Raw genomic sequence first — 24,394 nt, forward strand, 5'->3', positions numbered from 1 at the left:
AGCATTATTTACAATGTTATCAGACCTGGAGTCAGACTGGGAGGGAGAGCATTATTTACAATGTAATCAGACCTGGAGTCAAACTGGGAGGGAGAGCATTATTTACAATGTAATCAGACCTGGAGTCAGACTGGGAGGGAGAGCATTATTTACAATGTAATCAGACCTGGAGTCAGACTGGGAGGGAGAACATTATTTACAATGTAATCAGACCAGAACATTATTTACAATGTAATCAGACCTGGAGTCAAACTGGTAGGGAGAGCATTATTTACAATGTAATCAGACCTGGAGTCAGACTGGGAGGGAGAGCATTATTTACAATGTAATCAGACCTGGAGTCAGACTGGGAGGGAGAGCATTATTTACAATGTAATCAGACCTGGAGTCAGACTGGGAGGGAGAGCATTATTTACAATGCTTTCATAAAAGACCAACAGAAAAGGGACTAACTGTTCTGTAAACAGTTGTGTAAAACTCAGCAGATACACCATCAGTCCCAGGAGACCTCCAACAGAAAAGGGACTAACTGTTCTGTAATCAGTTGTGTAAAACTCAGCAGATATACCATCAGTCCCAGGAGACCTCCAACAGAAAAGGGACTAACTGTTCTGTAAACAGTTGTGTAAAACTCAGCAGATATACCATCAGTCCCAGGAGACCTCCAACAGAAAAGGGACTAACTGTTCTGTAATCAGTTGTGTAATACTCAGCAGATATACCATCAGTCCCAGGAGACCTCCAACAGAAAAGGGACTAACTGTTCTGTAAACAGTTGTGTAAAACTCAGCAGATATACCATCAGTCCCAGGAGACCTCCAACAGAAAAGGGACTAACTGTTCTGTAATCAGTTGTGTAAAACTCAGCAGATACACCATCAGTCCCAGGAGACCTCCAACAGAAAAGGGACTAACTGTTCTGTAAACAGTTGTGTAAAACTCAGCAGATACACCATCAGTCCCAGGAGACCTCCAACAGAAAAGGGACTAACTGTTCTGTAAACAGTTGTGTAAAACTCAGCAGATATACCATCAGTCCCAGGAGACCTCCAACAGAAAAGGGACTAACTGTTCTGTAAACAGTTGTGTAAAACTCAGCAGATACACCATCAGTCCCAGGAGACCTCCAACAGAAAAGGGACTAACTGTTCTGTAATCAGTTGTGTAAAACTCAGCAGATACACCATCAGTCCCAGGAGACCTCCAACAGAAAAGGGACTAACTGTTCTGTAATCAGTTGTGTAATACTCAGCAGATACACCATCAGTCCCAGGAGACCTCCAACAGAAAAGGGACTAACTGTTCTGTAATCAGTTGTGTAAAACTCAGCAGATACACCATCAGTCCCAGGAGACTTATTATTTTTAAGTTGTTCAATAGAATAAATGATGTGTTCAACTTTAACAGGGTTTCATCACACTGTTCCCTGTCAGCCTCACCAACTGGTTTCACATCCCCCAGACAATCAAAACAAAGAGTTGAGGACACCTCACAATACTGTAGAAGATGAGGACACCTCACAATACTGTAGAAGATGAGGACACCTCACAATACTGTAGAAGATGAGGACACCTCACAATACTGTAGAAGATGAGGACACCTCACAATACTGTAGAAGATGAGGACACCTCACAATACTGTAGAAGATGAGGACACCTCACAATACTGTAGAAGATGAGGACACCTCACAATACTGTAGAAGATGAGGACACCTCACAATACTGTAGAAGATGAGGACACCTCACAATACTGTAGAAGATGAGGACACCTCACAATACTGTAGAAGATGAGGACACCTCACAATACTGTAGAAGATGAGGACACCTCACAATACTGTAGAAGATGAGGACACCTCACAATACTGTAGAAGATGAGGACACCTCACAATACTGTAGAAGATGAGGACACCTCATAATACTGTAGAAGATGAGGACACCTCATAATACTGTAGAAGATGAGGACACCTCACAATACTGTAGAAGATGAGGACACCTCACAATACTGTAGAAGATGAGGACACCTCATAATACTGTAGAAGATGCAACTAAAGATGGAGATTAATGTGGGGTCATCTGTGATGAGACCAGTCATATTTAATTGCTGAATTTTATTATTTTTAGAGGTATTTTTCTAACCTGAAAAAAAAACAAGATACATTTAGTTCATCCTCCTCCATTTCTACCTACAACTGACAAAGGTTCCGTCTGCTTTCAGTTTATACATATCATCCATCTGGTGTTGTAGATCAAACAGAACAGATTTATCCTCCTCTGAAAGACTTTCAACAGGCTTTTGAACAAGACATGTGATCTTTGTAATTACACTTTCTTCTTCAGTTCTCCTGGTCTTGGCAACAATACTCTCATGTTTTCTTGCGTATTTTCCAACCTTAAAAAGCTCCCAGTTATTACTGTATGAATTGTTATTTATGGCGTTGTTCCAGAAGTGTTTAATTACATAGTTTATCTCCATCTGGACCAACTCATGTTTTAATATAGAGCTATTAAGCTTCCAATAGGATGCTCTGCCAGGGCCATTATCAGAGATCAAACGTGTAATGTCAATATAAACAGCTCTATGATCAGTAAGGGCCATTATCAGAGATAAACAGTGTAATGTCAATATAAACAGCTCTATGGTCAGAAAGGGGAGTGACCAGGATGTTAACAGAAATAGCCTGTTAATCAAAACATTTCGACACCAACCAAAGATCTGTGGTGATTGTCTGGCGTGGGTCTTATTACTCCAAGTGAAAGACTCGTCATTAGGAAACTTTACTCTGCAAATATCTACAATATCAAACCTTTCCATCAACTGCCTCAAACTAATATTCATAGAAATGAACTGTCCTGGAGGCCAAACTAATATTCATAGAAATTAACTGTCCTGGAGGCCAAACTAATATTCATAGAAATGAACTGTCCTGGAGGACAAACTAATATTCATAGAAATGAACTGTCCTGGAGGCCAAACTAATATTCATAGAAATGAACTGTCCTGGAGGACAAACTAATATTCATAGAAATGAACTGTCCTGGAGGCCAAACTAATATTCATAGAAATGAACTGTCCTGGAGGCCAAACTAATATTCATAGAAATGAACTGTCCTGGAGGCCAAACTAATATTCATAGAAATGAACTGTCCTGGAGGCCAAACTAATATTCATAGAAATGAACTGTCCTGGAGGACAAACTAATATTCATAGAAATGAACTGTCCTGGAGGCCAAACTAATATTCATAGAAATGAACTGTCCTGGAGGACAAACTAATATTCATAGAAATGAACTGTCCTGGAGGCCAAACTAATATTCATAGAAATGAACTGTCCTGGAGGCCAAACTAATATTCATAGAAATGAACTGTCCTGGAGGCCAAACTAATATTCATAGAAATGAACTGTCCTGGAGGACAAACTCATATTCATAGAAATGAACTGTCCTGGAGGACAAACTAATATTCATAGAAATGAACTGTCCTGGAGGCCAAACTAATATTCATAGAAATGAACTGTCCTGGAGGCCAAACTAATATTCATAGAAATGAACTGTCCTGGAGGCCAAACTAATATTCATAGAAATGAACTGTCCTGGAGGACAAACTAATATTCATAGAAATGAACTGTCCTGGAGGCCAAACTAATATTCATAGAAATGAACTGTCCTGGAGGACAAACTAATATTCATAGAAATGAACTGTCCTGGAGGCCAAACTAATATTCATAGAAATGAACTGTCCTGGAGGCCAAACTAATATTCATAGAAATGAACTGTCCTGGAGGCCAAACTAATATTCATAGAAATGAACTGTCCTGGAGGACAAACTAATATTCATAGAAATGAACTGTCCTGGAGGACAAACTCATATTCATAGAAATGAACTGTCCTGGAGGACAAACTAATATTCATAGAAATGAACTGTCCTGGAGGCCAAACTAATATTCATAGAAATGAACTGTCCTGGAGGCCAAACTAATATTCATAGAAATGAACTGTCCTGGAGGACAAACTAATATTCATAGAAATGAACTGTCCTGGAGGCCATCTGTCAATTAAATTATTCTGAGAAATATTGAAATCCCCACCTACTACAAGTAAAGCATTAGGGAACTTGGTTAGCCTACTATAAGTAAAGCATTAGGGAACTTGGTTAGTCAATGGAGAATACGCTTTTCCAAAGATTCAAGTCACTGATCATTTTCAAGTTTGGAATTGAACCAATAAATGTTGGTAATAATGATGATGTTGATGACAAGACACAGGAAGTGACCAATAGGGTCCCAGTCTGAGTGTAAAATCCTTCCATTGAACTGATTCATTAGAGTGGTGACTCCAGCAGAGAGTTCAGAACCAGGAGACAAATCATTTCCCCACTGAGATCTGTAGAAGTTGACATCAATCTGTTTTAAGCTGTTTGGCAAATATAAATAAGGCCTTGTGCTTTACATGATTTCTTAACCCCCCGGCATTGAGTGAAACTATAGACAACAACAAAGTGGAATATAGAACAGAAAGTACTATGAGATAAACGACACTAGTAAAAACTCTAGAAAAAATGAGAAGAAACCAGTGCTGCAAAACATATAGATTTAAATGATTGTTATAATGACACTATTCTCACTCAAAGATTACTGTCAGACCAAGAAACAACAACCCCATCCCACCCTCCAACCCCTCCTAGGACCACCCCAACCCACCCTCCAACCCCTCCTGGACCACCCCAACCCCCAACCCCTACTGGACCACCCCAACCCCCAACCCCTACTGGACCACCCCAACCCCCAACCCCTACTGGACCACCCCAACCCCCAACCCCTCCTGGACCACCCCAACCCCTACTGGACCACCCCCAACCCCCAACCCCTACTGGACCAACCCAACCCCCAACCCCTACTGGACCACCCCAACCCCCAACCCCTCCTGGACCACCCCAACCCCCATCCCCTACTGGGACCACCCCAACCCCCAACCCCTACTGGACCACCCCAACCCCCAACCCTCCTGGACCACCCCAACCCCCATCCCCTACTGGGACCACCCCAACCCCCAACCCCTACTGGACCACCCCAACCCCCAACCCTCCTGGACCACCCCACCCCCCAACCCCTACTGGACCACCCCAACCCCCAACCCCTCCTGGACCACCCCAACCCCCATCCCCTACTGGGACCACCCCAACCCCCAACCCCTACTGGACCACCCCAACCCCCAACCCCTCCTGGACCACCCCAACCCCCAACCCCTACTGGACCACCCCAACCCCCAACCCCTCCTGGACCACCCCAACCCCCAACCCCTACTGGACCACCCCAACCCCCAACCCCTCCTGGACCACCCCAACCCCCATCCCCTACTGGGACAACCCCAACCCCCAACCCCTACTGGACCACCCCAACCCCATCCCCTACTGGGACCACCCCAACCCCCAACCCCTACTGGACCACCCCAACCCTCCTGGACCACCCCAACCCCCAACCCCTCCTGGACAACCCCAACCCCCAACCCTCCTGGACCACCCCAACCCCCCCAACCCCTACTGGACCACCCCAACCCCCATCCCCTACTGGACCACCCCAACCCCCAACCCCTACTGGACCACCCCAACCCCATCCCCTACTGGGACCACCCCAACCCCCATCCCCTACTGGGACCACCCCAACCCCCAACCCCTACTGGACCACCCCAACCCCCAACCCCTCCTGGACCACCCCAACCCCCAACCCCTCCTGGACCACCCCAACCCCCATCCCCTACTGGGACCACCCCAACCCACCCCCCAACCCCTCCTGGACCACCCCAACCCCATCCCCTACTGGGACCACCCCAACCCACCCCCAACCCCTCCTGGACCACCCCAACCCCCATCCCCTACTGGGACCACCCCAACCCCCAACCCCTCCTGGACCACCCCAACCCCCATCCCCTACTGGGACCACCCCAACCCACCCAATCTGATCTCCATGAAATCAAATTATAAATCATGTTGATCAAATCAGTTAAGCCACATTTGGACTAAAATTATACTGAAGGTCAATCTGTTGAATAAAAAACACACTTTATGGTTTCAGCTGCAGAGAACCAGCTGTCAATTGTTGTTTGGCCCCAAAGATCCCAGCAGTGGATGGTTGTTAATAAATTATATGTATAAAGTGCTGATCCAATGAGGTTGTAGACCCATGGATCCTAGCAGTGTATAAAGTGTTGATCCAATGAGGTTGTAGACCCATGGATCCTAGCAGTGTATAAGGTGTTGATCCAATGAGGTGGTAGACCCAAGGATCCTAACAGTGTATGAAGGTGCTGATCCAATGAGGTGTGGTGGTAGACCCATGGATCCTAACAGTGTATGAAGGTGCTGATCCAATGAGGTGTGGTGGTAGACCCATGGATCCGAGCAGTGGATAAAGTGCTGATCCAATGAGGTGAGGTGGTAGACCCATGGATCCTAGCAGTGTATAAAGTGCTGATCCAATGAGGTGAGGTTGTAGACCCATGGATCCTAACAGTGGATAAAGTGCTGATCCAATGAGGTGTGGTGGTAGACCCATGGATCCTAACAGTGTATAAAGTGCTGATCCAATGAGGTGTGGTTGTAGACCCATGGATCCTAACAGTGTATGAAGGTGCTGATCCAATGAGGTGTGGTTGTAGACCCATGGATCCTAACAGTGGATAAAGTGCTGATCCAATGAGGTGTGGTTGTAGACCCATGGATCCTAACAGTGTATGAAGGTGCTGATCCAATGAGGTGTGGTTGTAGACCCATGGATCCTAACAGTGGATAAAGTGCTGATCCAATGAGGTGTGGTGGTAGACCCATGGATCCTAACAGTGTATAAAGTGCTGATCCAATGAGGTGTGGTGGTAGACCCATGGATCCTAACAGTGTATGAAGGTGCTGATCCAATGAGGTGTGGTTGTAGACCCATGGATCCTAACAGTGGATAAAGTGCTGATCCAATGAGGTGTGGTGGTAGACCCATGGATCCTAGCAGTGTATAAAGTGCTGATCCAATGAGGTGAGGTGGTAGACCCATGGATCCTAACAGTGTATAAAGTGCTGATCCAATGAGGTGTGGTGGTAGACCCATGGATCCTAACAGTGTATGAAGGTGCTGATCCAATGAGGTGTGGTTGTAGACCCATGGATCCTAACAGTGGATAAAGTGCTGATCCAATGAGGTGTGGTGGTAGACCCATGGATCCTAACAGTAGATAAAGTGCTGATCCAATGAGGTGAGGTTGTAGACCCATGGATCCTAACAGTGTATAAAGTGCTGATCCAATGAGGTGTGGTGGTAGACCCATGGATCATAACAGTGTATAAAGTGCTGATCCAATGAGGTGTGGTGGTAGACCCATGGATCCTAACAGTGTATAAAGTGCTGATCCAATGAGGTGTGGTGGTAGACCCATGGATCATAACAGTGTATAAAGTGCTGATCCAATGAGGTGAGGTTGTAGACCCATGGATCCTAACAGTGTATAAAGTGCTGATCCAATGAGGTTGTAGACCCATGGATCCTAACAGTGGATAAAGTGCTGATCCAATGAGGTGTGGTGGTAGACCCATGGATCCTAGCAGTGTATAAAGTGCTGATCCAATGAGGTGGTAGACCCATGGATCCTAACAGTGTATAAAGTGATGATCCAATGAGGTGAGGTTGTAGACCCATGGATCCTAACAGTGGATAAAGTGCTGATCCAATGAGGTGTGGTGGTAGACCCATGGATCCTAACAGTGGATAAAGTGCTGATCCAATGAGGTGTGGTGGTAGACCCATGGATCCTAACAGTGTATAAGGTGCTGATCCAATGAGGTGTGGTGGTAGACCCATGGATCCTAGCAGTGTATAAAGTGCTGATCCAATGAGGTGTGGTGGTAGACCCATGGATCCGAGCAGTGTATAAAGTGCTGATCCAATGAGGTGTGGTGGTAGACCCATGGATCCTAACAGTGTATAAAGTGCTGATCCAATGAGGTGTGGTGGTAGACCCATGGATCCTAACAGTGTATGAAGGTGCTGATCCAATGAGGTGTGGTTGTAGACCCATGGATCCTAACAGTGGATAAAGTGCTGATCCAATGAGGTGTGGTGGTAGACCCATGGATCCTAGCAGTGTATAAAGTGCTGATCCAATGAGGTGAGGTGGTAGACCCATGGATCCTAACAGTGTATAAAGTGCTGATCCAATGAGGTGTGGTGGTAGACCCATGGATCCTAACAGTGTATGAAGGTGCTGATCCAATGAGGTGTGGTTGTAGACCCATGGATCCTAACAGTGGATAAAGTGCTGATCCAATGAGGTGTGGTGGTAGACCCATGGATCCTAACAGTAGATAAAGTGCTGATCCAATGAGGTGAGGTTGTAGACCCATGGATCCTAACAGTGTATAAAGTGCTGATCCAATGAGGTGTGGTGGTAGACCCATGGATCATAACAGTGTATAAAGTGCTGATCCAATGAGGTGTGGTGGTAGACCCATGGATCCTAACAGTGTATAAAGTGCTGATCCAATGAGGTGTGGTGGTAGACCCATGGATCATAACAGTGTATAAAGTGCTGATCCAATGAGGTGAGGTTGTAGACCCATGGATCCTAACAGTGTATAAAGTGCTGATCCAATGAGGTTGTAGACCCATGGATCCTAACAGTGGATAAAGTGCTGATCCAATGAGGTGTGGTGGTAGACCCATGGATCCTAGCAGTGTATAAAGTGCTGATCCAATGAGGTGGTAGACCCATGGATCCTAACAGTGTATAAAGTGCTGATCCAATGAGGTGAGGTTGTAGACCCATGGATCCTAACAGTGGATAAAGTGCTGATCCAATGAGGTGTGGTGGTAGACCCATGGATCCTAACAGTGGATAAAGTGCTGATCCAATGAGGTGTGGTGGTAGACCCATGGATCCTAACAGTGTATAAGGTGCTGATCCAATGAGGTGTGGTGGTAGACCCATGGATCCTAGCAGTGTATAAAGTGCTGATCCAATGAGGTGTGGTGGTAGACCCATGGATCCGAGCAGTGTATAAAGTGCTGATCCAATGAGGTGTGGTGGTAGACCCATGGATCCTAACAGTGTATAAGGTGCTGATCCAATGAGGTGTGGTGGTAGACCCATGGATCCTAACAGTGTATAAAGTACTGATCCAATGAGGTGAGGTGGTAGACCCATGGATCCTAGCAGTGTATAAAGTGCTGATCCAATGAGGTGTGGTGGTAGACCCATGGATCCGAGCAGTGTATAAAGTGCTGATCCAATGAGGTGTGGTGGTAGACCCATGGATCCTAACAGTGGATAAAGTGCTGATCCAATGAGGTGGTAGACCCATGGATCCTAACAGTGGATAAAGTGCTGATCCAATGAGGTTGTAGACCCATGGATCCTAACAGTGTATAAAGTGCTGATCCAATGAGGTGAGGTGGTAGACCCATGGATCCTAGCAGTGTATAAAGTGCTGATCCAATGAGGTGAGGTGGTAGACCCATGGATCCTAACAGTGTATAAAGTGCTGATCCAATGAGGTGAGGTGGTAGACCCATGGATCCTAACAGTGTATAAAGTGCTGATCCAATGAGGTGAGGTGGTAGACCCATGGATCCTAACAGTGTATAAAGTGCTGATCCAATGAGGTGTGGTGGTAGACCCATGGATCCTAACAGTGTATGAAGGTGCTGATCCAATGAGGTGTGGTTGTAGACCCATGGATCCTAACAGTGGATAAAGTGCTGATCCAATGAGGTGTGGTGGTAGACCCATGGATCCTAACAGTGTATAAAGTGCTGATCCAATGAGGTGTGGTGGTAGACCCATGGATCCTAACAGTGTATGAAGGTGCTGATCCAATGAGGTGTGGTTGTAGACCCATGGATCCTAACAGTGGATAAAGTGCTGATCCAATGAGGTGTGGTGGTAGACCCATGGATCCTAGCAGTGTATAAAGTGCTGATCCAATGAGGTGAGGTGGTAGACCCATGGATCCTAACAGTGTATAAAGTGCTGATCCAATGAGGTGTGGTGGTAGACCCATGGATCCTAACAGTGTATGAAGGTGCTGATCCAATGAGGTGTGGTTGTAGACCCATGGATCCTAACAGTGGATAAAGTGCTGATCCAATGAGGTGTGGTGGTAGACCCATGGATCCTAACAGTGGATAAAGTGCTGATCCAATGAGGTGAGGTTGTAGACCCATGGATCCTAACAGTGTATAAAGTGCTGATCCAATGAGGTGTGGTGGTAGACCCATGGATCATAACAGTGTATAAAGTGCTGATCCAATGAGGTGTGGTGGTAGACCCATGGATCCTAACAGTGTATAAAGTGCTGATCCAATGAGGTGTGGTGGTAGACCCATGGATCATAACAGTGTATAAGGTGCTGATCCAATGAGGTGAGGTTGTAGACCCATGGATCCTAACAGTGTATAAAGTGCTGATCCAATGAGGTTGTAGACCCATGGATCCTAACAGTGGATAAAGTGCTGATCCAATGAGGTGTGGTGGTAGACCCATGGATCCTAGCAGTGTATAAAGTGCTGATCCAATGAGGTGGTAGACCCATGGATCCTAACAGTGTATAAAGTGCTGATCCAATGAGGTGAGGTTGTAGACCCATGGATCCTAACAGTGGATAAAGTGCTGATCCAATGAGGTGTGGTGGTAGACCCATGGATCCGAGCAGTGTATAAAGTGCTGATCCAATGAGGTGTGGTGGTAGACCCATGGATCCTAACAGTGTATAAGGTGCTGATCCAATGAGGTGTGGTGGTAGACCCATGGATCCTAACAGTGTATAAAGTACTGATCCAATGAGGTGAGGTGGTAGACCCATGGATCCTAACAGTGGATAAAGTGCTGATCCAATGAGGTGAGGTGGTAGACCCATGGATCCTAACAGTGGATAAAGTGCTGATCCAATGAGGTGGTAGACCCATGGATCCTAACAGTGGATAAAGTGCTGATCCAATGAGGTTGTAGACCCATGGATCCTAGCAGTGTATAAAGTGCTGATCCAATGAGGTTGTAGACCCATGGATCCTAACCCATGGGTCACAACTTGCAGGCTTGTTTTCGAATTGCTGTGCGTTTTGTTGCCAACCTATTTTGCTACCTGACAACTTTACGGGTTTCACTTTTTAATTACCGTTCATATATTTATTTTTTCCTCAACTTTTTCACTCCGGACGCTTTATCTGGACACGATTCGTCAGGACCTCCAACAGCCGAAGCTAAGTAGTAACATTAACATGATGCCTTCTAATTGCAGCCGCTGTGCTCGCCTTACGGCGAGGATAGCTGTACTGCAAGCCCAGCTTCAGACGCAATCGTTAGGCAAGGGTAATTTCAGTGTAGGAAAGGATGAAACAGCGTCTGTGCCACCAGTAAGTACAGATAGTAGTATAAATCCCCTGGCACAGTCCCCGCAGCCGGACAATTTTCTCACGGTTTCTGGAAGGAAATGCTGTAGGAACGCTCAACCGGTGTCGCTCATTCAGCAGACAGAAACTTTCAACCGGTTTTCCCCATTAAGCAGCGGGTCGGTGTCAGAGGCCGAGTCTTCTCTGGTCTCTATTCCTCCCGTTACGGGGTCTGAGACGCCGAAGCTTCCCACCATTAGCTCTGACAAATTGAAAACTCTAGTCATTGGCGACTCCATTACCCGCAGTATTAGACTTAAAGCGAATCATCCAGCGATCATACACTGTTTACCCGGGGGCAGGGCTACCGACGTTAAGGCTAATCTGAAGATGGTGCTGGCTAAAGCTAAAACTGGCGAGTGTAGAGAGTATAGAGATATTGTTATCCACGTCGGCACCAACGATGTTAGGATGAAACAGTCAGAGATCACCAAGCGCAACATAGCTTCTGCGTGCATATCAGCTAGAAAGATGTGTCGGCATCGAGTAATTGTCTCTGGCCCCCTCCCAGTTAGGGGGAGTGATGAGCTCTACAGCAGAGTCTCACAACTCAATCGCTGGTTGAAAACTGTTTTCTGCCCCTCCCAAAAGATAGAATTTGTAGATAATTGGCCCTCTTTCTGGGACTCACCCACAAACAGGACCAAGCCTGACCTGCTGAGGAGTGACGGACTCCATCCTAGCTGGAGGGGTGCTCTCATCTTATCTGCCAACATAGACAGGGCTCTAACTCCTCTAGCTCCACAATGAAATAGGGTGCAGGCCAGGCAGCAGGCTATTAGCCAGCCTGCCAGCATAGTGGAGTCTGCCACTAGCATAGTCAGTGTAGTCAGCTCAGCTATCACCATTGAGACCGTGTCTGTGCCTCGACCTAGGTTGGGCAAAACTAAACATGGCGGTGTTCGCCTTAGCAATCTCACTAGGATAAAGACCACCTCCATTCCTGTCATTACTGAAAGAGATCATGATACCTCACATCTCAAAATAGGGCTACTTAATGTTAGATCCCTTACTTCAAAGGCAATTATAGTCAATGAACTAATCACTGATCATAATCTTGATGTGATTGGCCTGACTGAAACATGGCTTAAGCCTGATGAATTTACTGTGTTAAATGAGGCCTCACCTCCTGGCTACACTAGTGACCATATCCCCGTGCATCCCGCAAAGGCGGAGGTGTTGCTAACATTTACGATAGCAAATTTCAATTTACAAAAAAAAAAAATGACGTTTTCGTCTTTTGAGCTTCTAGTCATGAAATCTATGCAGCCTACTCAATCACTTTTTATAGCTACTGTTTACAGGCCTCCTGGGCCATATACAGGGTTTCTCACTGAGTTCCCTGAATTCCTATCAGACCTTGTAGTCATTGCAGATAATATTCTAATCTTTGGTGACTTTAATATTCACATGGAAAAGTCCACAGACCCACTCTAAAAGGCTTTTGGAGCCATCATCGACTCAGTGGGTTTTGTCCAACATGTCTCTGGACCCACTCACTGTCACAGTCATACGCTGGACCTAGTTTTGTCCCATGGAATAAATGTTGTGGATCTTAATGTTTTTCCTCATAATCCTGGACTATCGGACCACCATTTTATTACGTTTGCAATTGCAACAAATAATCTGCTCAGACCCCAACCAAGGAAAATCAAAAGTCGTGCTATAAATTCACAGACAACACAAAGATTCCTTGATGCCCTTCCAGACTCCCTCTGCCTACCCAAGGACGCCAGAGGACAAAAATCCGTTAACCACCTAACTGAGGATCTCAATTTAACCTTGCGCAATACCCTAGATGCAGTTGCACCCCTAAAAACTAAAAAAATGTCTCATAAGAAACTAGCTCCCTGGTACACAGAAAATACCCGAGCTCTGAAGCAAGCTTCCAGAAAATTGGAACGGAAATGGCGCCACATCAAACTGGAAGTCTTCCGACTAGCTTGGAAGGACGGTATCGTGCAGTACCGAAGAGCCCTTACTGCTGCTCGATCGTCCTATTTTTCTAACTTAATTGAGGAAAATAAGAACAATCCGAAATTCCTTTTTGATACTGTGGCAAAGCTAACTAAAAAGCAGCATTCCCCAAGAGAGGATGACTTTCACTTTAGCAGTGATAAATTCATGAACTTCTTTGAGGAAAAGATTATGATTATTAGAAAGCAAATTACGGACTCCTCTTTAAACCTGCGTATTCCTCCAAACCTCAGTTGTCCTGAGTCTGCACAACTCTGCCAGGACCTAGGATCAAGAGAGACGCTCAAGTGTTTTAGTACTATATCTCTTGACACAATGATGAAAATAATCATGGCCTCTAAACCTTCAAGCTGTATACTGGACCCTATTCCAACTAAACTACTGAAAGAGCTGCTTCCTGTGCTTGGCCCTCCTATGTTGAACATAATAAACGGCTCTCTATCCACTGGATGTGTACCAAACTCACTAAAAGTGGCAGTAATAAAGCCTCTCTTGAAAAAGCCAAACCTTGACCCAGAAAATATAAAAACTATCGGCCTATATCGAATCTTCCATTCCTCTCAAAGATTTTAGAGAAGGCTGTTGCGCAGCAACTCACTGCCTTCCTGAAGACAAACAATGTATACGAAATGCTTCAGTCTGGTTTTAGACCCCATCATAGCACTGAGACGGCACTTGTGAAGGTGGTAAATGACATTTTAATGGCATCGGACCGAGGCTCTGCATCTGTCCTCGTGCTCCTAGACCTTAGTGCTGCTTTTGATACCATCGATCACCACATTCTTTGGAGAGATTGGAAACCCAAATTGGTCTACACGGACATGTTCTGGCCTGGTTTAGGTCTTATCTGTCGGAAAGATATCAGTTTGTCTCTGTGAATGGTTTGTCCTCTGACAAATCAACTGTACATTTCGGTGTTCCTCAAGGTTCTGTTTTAGGACCACTATTGTTTTCACTATATATTTTACCTCTTGGGGATGTTATTCGAAAACATAATGTAAACTTTCACTGCTATGCGGATGACACACAGCTGTACATTTCAATGAAACATGGTGAAGCCCCAAAATTGCCCTCGCTAGAAGCATGTGTTTCAGACATAAGGAAGTGGATGGCTGCAAACTTTCTACTATTAAACTCGGACAAAACAGAGATGCTTGTTCTAGGTCCCAAGAAACAAAGAGATCTTCTGTTGAATCTGACAATTAATCTTAATGGTTGTACAGTCGTCTCAAATAAAACTGTGAAGGACCTCGGCGTTACTCTGGACCCTGATCTCTCTTTTGAAGAACATATCAAGACCATTTCGAGGACAGCTTTTTTCCATCTACGTAACATTGCAAAAATCAGAAACTTTCTGTCCAAAAATGATGCAGAAAAATTAATCCATGCTTTTGTCACTTCTAGGTTAGACTACTGCAATGCTCTATTTTCCGGCTACCCGGATAAAGCACTAAATAAACTTCAGTTAGTGCTAAATACGGCTGCTAGAATCCTGACTAGAACCAAAAAATTTGATCATATTACTCCAGTGCTAGCCTCTCTACACTGGCTTCCTGTCAAAGCAAGGGCTGATTTCACAAGACGCAGGCCTCCTAATTGTCCCTAGAATTTCTAAGCAAACAGCTGGAGGCAGGGCTTTCTCCTATAGAGCTCCATTTTTATGGAACGGTCTGCCTACCCATGTCAGAGACGCAAACTCGGTCTCAACCTTTAAGTCTTTACTGAAGACTCATCTCTTCAGTGGGTCATATGATTGAGTGTAGTCTGGCCCAGGAGTGGGAAGGTGAACGGAAAGGCTCTGGAGCAACGAACCTCCCTTGCTGTCTCTGCCTGGCCGGTTCCCCTCTTTCCACTGGGATTCTCTGCCTCTAACCCTGTTACGGGGCTGAGTCACTGGCTTGCTGGGGCTCTCTCGTGCCGTCCCTGGGGGGTGCGTCACCTGGGTGGGTTGATTCACTGTGGTCGGCCTGTCTGGGTTGCCCCCCTTGGGTTGTACCGTGTCAGAGATCTTTGTGGGCTATACTCGGCCTTGTCTCAGGATGGTAAGTTGGTGGTTGAAGATATCCCTCTAGTGGTGTGGGGGCTGTGCTTTGGCAAAGTGGGTGGGGTTATATCCTTCCTGTTTGGCCCTGTCCGGGGTGTCCTCGGATGGGGCCACAGTGTCTCCTGACCCCTCCTGTCTCAGCCTCCAGTATTTATGCTGCAGTAGTTTATGTGTCGGGGGCTAGGGTCAGTTTGTTTATCTGGAGTACTTCTCCTGTCCTATTCGGTGTCCTGTGTGAATCTAAGTGTGCGTTCTCTAATTCTCTCCTTCTCTCTTTCTTTCTCTCTCTCGGAGGACCTGAGCCCTAGGACCATGCCCCAGGACTACCTGACATGATGACTCCTTGCTGTCCCCAGTCCACCTGGCCATGCTGCTGCTCCAGTTTCAACTGGCCTGGGCCCTAGGACCATGTCCCAGGACTACCTGACATGAGGACTCCTTGCTGTCCCCAGTCCACCTGGCCATGCTCCTGCTCCAGTTTCAACTGTTCTGCCTTACTATTATTCAACCATGCTGGTCATTTATGAACATTTGAACATCTTGTCCACGTTCTGTTATAATCTCCACCCGGCACAGCCAGAAGAGGACTGGCCACCCCACATATGCTCTCTCTAATTCTCTCTTTCTTTCTCTCTCTCGGAGGACCTGAGCCCTAGGACCGTGCCCCAGGACTACCTGACATGATGGCTCCTTGCTGTCCCCAGTCCACCTGACTGTGCTGCTGCTCCAGTTTCAACTGTTCTGCCTTATTATTATTTGACCATGCTGGTCATTTATGAACATTTGAACATCTTGGTCATGTTCTGTTATAATCTCTACCCGGCACAGCCAGAAGAGGACTGGCCACCCCACATAGCCCGGTTCCTCTCTAGGTTTCTTCCTAGGTTTTGGCCTTTCTAGGGAGTTTTTCCTAGCCACCGTGCTTTTACACCTGCATTGTTTGCTGTTTGGGGTTTTAGGCTGGGTTTCTGTACAGCACTTTGAGATATCAGCTGATGTACGAAGGGCTATATAAATAAATTTGATTTGATTTGATTTGATTTAACAGTGGATAAAGTGCTGATCCAATGAGGTGGTAGACCCATGGATCCTAACAGTGGATAAAGTGCTGATCCAATGAGGTTGTAGACCCAATGATCCTAACAGTGTATAAAGTGCTGATCCAATGAGGTGGTAGACCCATGGATCCTAACAGTGGATAAAGTGCTGATCCAATGAGGTTGTAGACATCTTAGTTCCAACATCTTTTTAGCTGCTGTCCTGACAACATAAAAGGTATTTTCTGTAATGATGGTGGTGAATGATCATTAAGTGATAACAGTTTGGGGGAACAAGGTATGATGACATCCATTACAGCAGATAAGACAGAGGGAACCTCTTTCCAAAACATGCCATGAAAAGCATGAAAAGATGAATGTCATGAAAAACATGGAAAGTGTGCCCAGAGTAAACTGCCTGCTACTCAGGACCAGATGCTAGGATATGCATATTAGTAGATTTCGATAGAAAACACTATGACGTTTCTAAAACGTTTTGAATGATGTCTGTGAGTATAACAAAACTCATATGGCAGGCAGAAACCTGAGAAAAAAAATCCAACCAGGAAGTGGGAAATCTGAGGTTTGTAGTTTTTCAAGTCTTAGCCTATCGAATATACAGTGTCTATGGGGTCATATTGCACTTCCTAAGGCTTCCACTAGATGTCAACAGTCTTTATAACCTTGTTTGATGCTTCTTCTGTGAAGAATGTGGGAAGGAGAGCTCTTTGGTGTATGGCTGATGACGCGCTGATGATGCGCGTTCACGTGAGAGTGACCTGCTTTCCATTACATTTCTGAAGACTAAGGAATTCTCCGGTTGGAACATTATTGAAGATTTATGATAAAAACATCCTAAAGATTGATTCTATACATCGTTTCACATGTTTCTACGAACTGTAATATGACTTTTCTTCTGAACTTTCGCCTGGACCTGCCCGCATGTCGTGAGTTTGGATTTGTGAACTGAACGCGCTAACAAAGGAGCTATTTGTACATAAATGATGGACTACATCGAACAAAACAAATATTTCGTGTGGAACTGGGATTCCTGGGAGTGCATTCTGATGAAGATCATCAAAGTTAAGTGAATATTTATAACGCTATTTCTGACTTCTGTTGACTCCAACATGGCGGATATCTGTATGGCTCTTGATTTGTTGTCTGAGCACCGTACTCAGATTATTGTATGGTTTGCTTTTTCCGTAAATTTAAAACAAAAATCTGACCCACGGTTGCATTAGAGAAAAGTATTTCTCTAATTCTGTGCATAACACTTGTATCTTATATTAAAGTTTATGATGAATACTTCTGTAAATATATGTGGCTCTCTGAAATAATCATTGAATGTTTTGGAAGCAAAACATTACTGAGCGTAAAGCGCCAATGTAAACTGAGATTTTGGGATATAAATATGCACCTTATCGAACAAAACATACATGTATTGTGTAACATGAAGTCCTATGAGTGTCATCTGATGAAGATCATCAAAGGTTAGTGATTCATTTGATCTCTATTTCTGCTTTTTGTGACTCCTCTCTTTGGCTGGAAAAATGGCTGTGTTTTTTTGTGAGTAGGTGCAGACCTAACATAGTCGCATGGTGTGCTTTCGTCGTAAAGCCTTTTTGAAATCGGACACTGTGGTTGGATTAACAACAAGATTAGCTTTAAAATGGTGTATAATACTTGTATGTTTGAGGAATTTTAATTATGAGATTTCTGTTGTTTGAATTTGGCGCCCTGCACTTTCACTGGATGTTGGTCAGGTGGGACGTTAGAGTCCCACGTACCCTAGAGAGGTAATCAAGTTGTTTTCCAGACCTGGCATCCGTCTCGGGTCCTTTCCATGATGATGTTAAATCTCTCTCTTAGCTAGCTCAACTCTGCACTTGCCTCTGCTAGTAAATCACTGTGTTAACATTAGCCTAAATTGAACCACAGAAAATAACAGTTTTAAACAATTGTAAAAACCATCTTCTTCCAGACAGAATAGTTCCTGTAGATTCAGACTCATCACCAATCTGTTGTTATGTTTTGTGGGTTTCATAACCAGGTCTGTATAACAATTCAATAATGATGAGACGGGAGACAGGAATCAGTTCAACCATTTATCTGGAACGTGATCATCTCTACACATACAAACCCCCATGATGCTCTGCGGCACAACCCCAATACACAACAAATACATCAATAAATTAGTAAAATGGACAGTAAACAAAACTCAGAGGACTTTAAATGTTCAGTTCTAGAAAGTAGGGCCATGGGACAAGGTCAGAAAGGTCAGTATGTTTGATACCTGGTTACAGAGGTGACATAACAAGCATGAGGTCCATTATAACACAGCAAAGTAGGACCATGGGACAGGGTCAGAAAGGTCAGTATGTTTGATACCTGGTTACAGAGGTGACATAACAAGCATAAGGTCCATTATAACACAGTGAAGTAGGACCATGGGACAGGGTCAGAAAGGTCAGTATGTTTGATCCCTGGTTACAGAGGTGACTTAACAACCATAAGGTCCATTATAACACAGTGAAATAGAGGTGGGAGCTAAAAGCAGACATGGACAGTGAGACGGTGTTAGGGGTTCAGGGGTCAAACACTAGATCAGCACAGGTAGAAATTGTAGGGCTGGAAATACACAGACACATTCTGATCGTGGCTCAGACCTGACCTGAGACACCCAATCAGAAGATACCATAACAAAGTCCTGACCTGAGACACCCAATCAGAAGATGTCATAACAAAGTCCTGACCTGAGACACCCAATCAGAAGATACCATAACAAAGTCCTGACCTGAGACACCCAATCAGAAGATGCCATAACAAAGTCCTGACCTGAGACACCCAATCAGAAGATGCCATAACAAAGTCCTGACCTGAGACACCCAATCAGAAGATGCCATAACAAAGTCCTGACCTGAGACACCCAATCAGAAGATGCCATAACAAAGTCCTGACCTGAGACACCCAATCAGAAGATGTCATAACAAAGTCCTGACCTGAGACACCCAATCAGAAGATGTTATAACAAAGTCCTGACCTGAGACACCCAATCAGAAGATGTCATAACAAAGTCCTGACCTGAGACACCCAATCAGAAGATGTCATAACAAAGTCCTGACCTGAGACACCCAATCAGAAGATGCCATATCAAAGTCCTGACCTGAGACACCCAATCAGAAGATGCCATATCAAAGTCCTGGCCAGTAGGCTATATGGGATTTAATCATCAAAATCCAGAACATTTAACATCTGTCAATAAAACATTAGTTTAGAGCTTTAGTGGAAGGATGGAATGACTTCAGAGTGTTACTACCATTTAGTGAAAGGATGGAATGACTTAGTGTTACTACCATTTAGTGAAAGGATGGAATGACTTAGTGTTACTACCATTTAGTGAAAGGATGGAATGACTTAGTGTTACTACCATTTAGTGAAAGGATGGAATGACTTAGTGTTACTACCATTTAGTGAAAGGATGGAATGACTTAGTGTTACTACCATTTAGTGAAAGGATGGAATGACTTAGTGTTACTACCATTTAGTGAAAGGATGGAATGACTTAGTGTTACTACCATTTAGTGAAAGGATGGGTGGAATGACTTAGTGTTACTACCATTTAGTGAAAGGATGGAATGACTTAGTGTTACTACCATTTAGTGAAAGGATGGAATGACTTAGTGTTACTACCATTTAGTGAAAGGATGGAATGACTTAGTGTTACTACCATTTAGTGAAAGGATGGAATGACTTCAGAGTGTTACTACCATTTAGTGAAAGGATGGAATGACTTAGTGTTACTACCATTTAGTGAAAGGATGGAATGACTTAGTGTTACTACCATTTAGTGAAAGGAAGGAATGACTTAGTGTAACTACCATTTAGTGAAAGGATGGAATGACTTAGTGTAACTACCATTTAGTGAAAGGATGGAATGACTTCAGAGTGTTACTACCATTTAGTGAAAGGAAGGAATGACTTAGTGTAACTACCATTTAGTGGGTTCGATTCCCGGGATGGAATGACTTAGTGTTACTACCATTTAGTGAAAGGATGGAATGACTTAGTGTTACTACCATTTAGTGAAAGGATGGAATGACTTAGTGTTACTACCATTTAGTGAAAGGATGGAATGACTTAGTGTTACTACCATTTAGTGAAAGGATGGAATGACTTCAGAGTGTTACTACCATTTAGTGAAAGGATGGAATGACTTAGTGTTACTACCATTTAGTGAAAGGATGGAATGACTTAGTGTTACTACCATTTAGTGAAAGGATGGAATGACTTAGTGTTACTACCATTTAGTGAAAGGATGGAATGACTTCAGAGTGTTACTACCATTTAGTGAAAGGATGGAATGACTTAGTGTTACTACCATTTAGTGAAAGGATGGAATGACTTCAGAGTGTTACTACCATTTAGTGAAAGGATGGAATGACTTAGTGTTACTACCATTTAGTGAAAGGATGGAATGACTTAGTGTTACTACCATTTAGTGAAAGGATGGAATGACTTAGTGTTACTACCATTTAGTGAAAGGATGGAATGACTTAGTGTTACTACCATTTAGTGAAAGGATGGAATGACTTCAGAGTGTTACTACCATTTAGTGAAAGGATGGAATGACTTAGTGTTACTACCATTTATGGAATGGTGTACTCATTTAGTGAAAGGACCATTTAGTGAAAGGATGGAATGACTTAGTGTTACTACCATTTAGTGAAAGGATGGAATGACTTAGTGTTACTACCATTTAGTGAAAGGATGGAATGACTTAGTGTTACTACCATTTAGTGGAAGGATGGAATGACTTAGTGTTACTACCATTTAGTGAAAGGATGGAATGACTTAGTGTTACTACCATTTAGTGAAAGGATGGAATGACTTAGTGTTACTACCATTTAGTGAAAGGATGGAATGACTTAGTGTTACTACCATTTAGTGAAAGGATGGAATGACTTAGTGTTACTACCATTTAGTGAAAGGATGGAATGACTTACCATTTAGTGAAAGGATGGAATGAGTGTTACTACCATTTAGTGAAAGGATGAAATGACTTAGTGTTACTACCATTTAGTGAAAGGATGGAATGACTTAGTGTTACTACCATTTAGTGAAAGGATGGAATGACTTCAGAGTGTTACTACCATTTAGTGAAAGGATGGAATGACTTAGTGTTACTACCATTTAGTGAAAGGATGGAATGACTTCAGAGTGTTACTACCATTTAGTGAAAGGATGGAATGACTTAGTGTTACTACCATTTAGTGAAAGGATGGAATGACTTAGTGTTACTACCATTTAGTGAAAGGATGGAATGACTTAGTGTTACTACCATTTAGTGAAAGGATGGAATGACTTAGTGTTACTACCATTTAGTGAAAGGATGGAATGACTTCAGAGTGTTACTACCATTTAGTGAAAGGATGGAATGACTTAGTGTTACTACCATTTAGTGAAAGGATGGAATGACTTAGTGTTACTACCATTTAGTGAAAGGATGGAATGACTTAGTGTTACTACCATTTAGTGAAAGGATGGAATGACTTAGTGTTACTACCATTTAGTGAAAGGATGGAATGACTTAGTGTTACTACCATTTTTAGTGAAAGTGATGGAATGACTTAGTGTTACTACCATTTAGTGAAAGGATGGAATGACTTAGTGTTACTACCATTTAGTGAAAGGAAGGAATGACTTACCAGAGTGTTACTACCATTTAGTGAAAGGATGGAATGACTTAGTGTTACTACCATTTAGTGAAAAAGGATGGAACCATTTAGTGAAAGGATGGAATGACTTAGTGTTACTACCATTTAGTGAAAGGATGGAATGACTTAGTGTTACTACCATTTAGTGAAAGGATGGAATGACTTCAGAGTGTTACTACCATTTAGTGAAAGGATGGAATGACTTAGTGTTACTACCATTTAGTGAAAGGATGGAATGACTTACCATTTAGTGTTACTACCATTTAGTGAAAGGATGGAATGACTTAGTGTTACTACCATTTAGTGAAAGGAAAGGATGGAATGACTTAGTGTTACTACCATTTAGTGAAAGGATGGAATGACTTCAGAGTGTTACTACCATTTAGTGAAAGGATGGAATGACTTAGTGTTACTACCATTTAGTGAAAGGATGGAATGACTTAGTGTTACTTCCATTTAGTGAAAGGATGGAATGACATTTTAGGATGTTCAGAGTGTTACTACCATTTAGTGAAAGGATGGAATGACTTAGTGTTACTACCATTTAGTGAAAGGATGGAATGACTTAGTGTTACTACCATTTAGTGAAAGGATGGAATGACTTAGTGTTACTACCATTTAGTGAAAGGATGGAATGACTTAGTGTTACTACCATTTAGGTGAAAGGATGGAATGACTTAGTGTTACTACCATTTAGTGAAAGGATGGAATGACTTAGTGTTACTACCATTTAGTGAAAGGATGGAATGACTTCATTTAGTGAAAGGATGGAATGAGTGTTACTACCATTTAGTGAAAGGATGGAATGACTTAGTGTTACTACCATTTAGTGAAAGGATGGAATGACTTAGTGTTACTACCATTTAGTGAAAGAGTTACTACCATTTAGTGAAAGGATGGAATGACTTAGTGTTACTACCATTTAGTGAAAGGAGAGTGTTACTACCATTTAGTGAAAGGATGGAATGACTTAGTGTTACTACCATTTAGTGAAAGGATGGAATGACTTAGTGTTACTACCATTTAGTGAAAGGATGGAATGACTTAGTGTTACTACCATTTAGTGAAAGGATGGAATGACTTAGTGTTACTACCATTTAGTGAAAGGATGGAATGACTTAGTGTTACTACCATTTAGTGAAAGGATGGAATGACTTCAGAGTGTTACTACCATTTAGTGAAAGGATGGAATGACTTAGTGTTACTACCATTTAGTGAAAGGATGGAATGACTTAGTGTTACTACCATTTAGTGAAAGGATGGAATGACTTAGTGTTACTACCATTTAGTGAAAGGATGGAATGACTTAGTGTTACTACCATTTAGTGAAAGGATGGAATGACTACCATTTAGTGAAAGGATGGAATGACTTACCATTTAGTGAAAGGATGGAATGAGTGTTACTACCATTTAGTGAAAGGATGGAATGAATGACATTTAGTGAAAGGATGGAATGACAGAGTGTTACTACCATTTAGTGAAAGGATGGAATGACTTAGTGTTACTACCATTTAGTGAAAGGATGGAATGACTTAGTGTTACTACCATTTAGTGAAAGGATGGAATGACTTAGTGTTACTACCATTTAGTGAAAGGAAGGAATGACTTAGTGTTACTACCATTTAGTGAAAGGATGGAATGACTTAGTGTTACTACCATTTAGTGAAAGGATGGAATGACTTCAGAGTGTTACTACCATTTAGTGAAAGGATGGAATGACTTAGTGTTACTACCATTTAGTGAAAGGATGGAATGACTTAGTGTTACTACCATTTAGTGAAAGGATGGAATGACTTAGTGTTACTACCATTTAGTGAAAGGATGGAATGACTTAGTGTTACTACCATTTAGTGAAAGGATGGAATGACTTAGTGTTACTACCATTTAGTGAAAGGATGGAATGACTTAGTGTTACTACCATTTAGTGAAAGGAAGGAATGACTTCAGAGTGTTACTACCATTTAGTGAAAGGATGGAATGACTTAGTGTTACTACCATTTAGTGAAAGGATGGAACGACTTAGTGTTACTACCATTTAGTGAAAGAATGGAATGACTTAGTGTTACTACCATTTAGTGAAAGGAAGGAATGACTTCAGAGTGTTACTACCATTTAGTGAAAGGATGGAATGACTTAGTGTTACTACCATTTAGTGAAAGGAAGGAATGACTACTACCAGTGAAAGTGTTACTACCAT

At 43.2% G+C, this 24,394-nt stretch overlaps 1 long non-coding RNA gene across 6 annotated transcripts; it reads right to left on the reverse strand.

Annotated features, from left to right (window-relative positions):
• Positions 1-262: 262 nt before the first annotated feature.
• Positions 263-2,393, reverse strand: LOC127924019 (uncharacterized). 6 transcript variants are annotated; one of them, XR_008116573.1, is made up of 4 exons: positions 1,937-2,393; positions 1,279-1,880; positions 1,125-1,201; positions 263-893 (listed from the first exon to the last, which is right to left on the reverse strand). It is a non-coding gene; the product is annotated as an uncharacterized LOC127924019 (long non-coding RNA). The 6 variants fall into 6 exon arrangements; XR_008116572.1 differs by having other exon boundaries at positions 1,125-1,824; positions 1,965-2,393; XR_008116571.1 differs by having other exon boundaries at positions 1,125-1,852; positions 1,965-2,393.
• Between the last annotated feature and the right edge of the window lie 22,001 nt (positions 2,394-24,394).

This window comes from Oncorhynchus keta, unplaced genomic scaffold, assembly GCF_023373465.1.
Source record: "Oncorhynchus keta strain PuntledgeMale-10-30-2019 unplaced genomic scaffold, Oket_V2 Un_contig_350_pilon_pilon, whole genome shotgun sequence".
In the NCBI taxonomy this organism is placed as follows: Eukaryota; Metazoa; Chordata; class Actinopteri; order Salmoniformes; family Salmonidae; genus Oncorhynchus; species Oncorhynchus keta.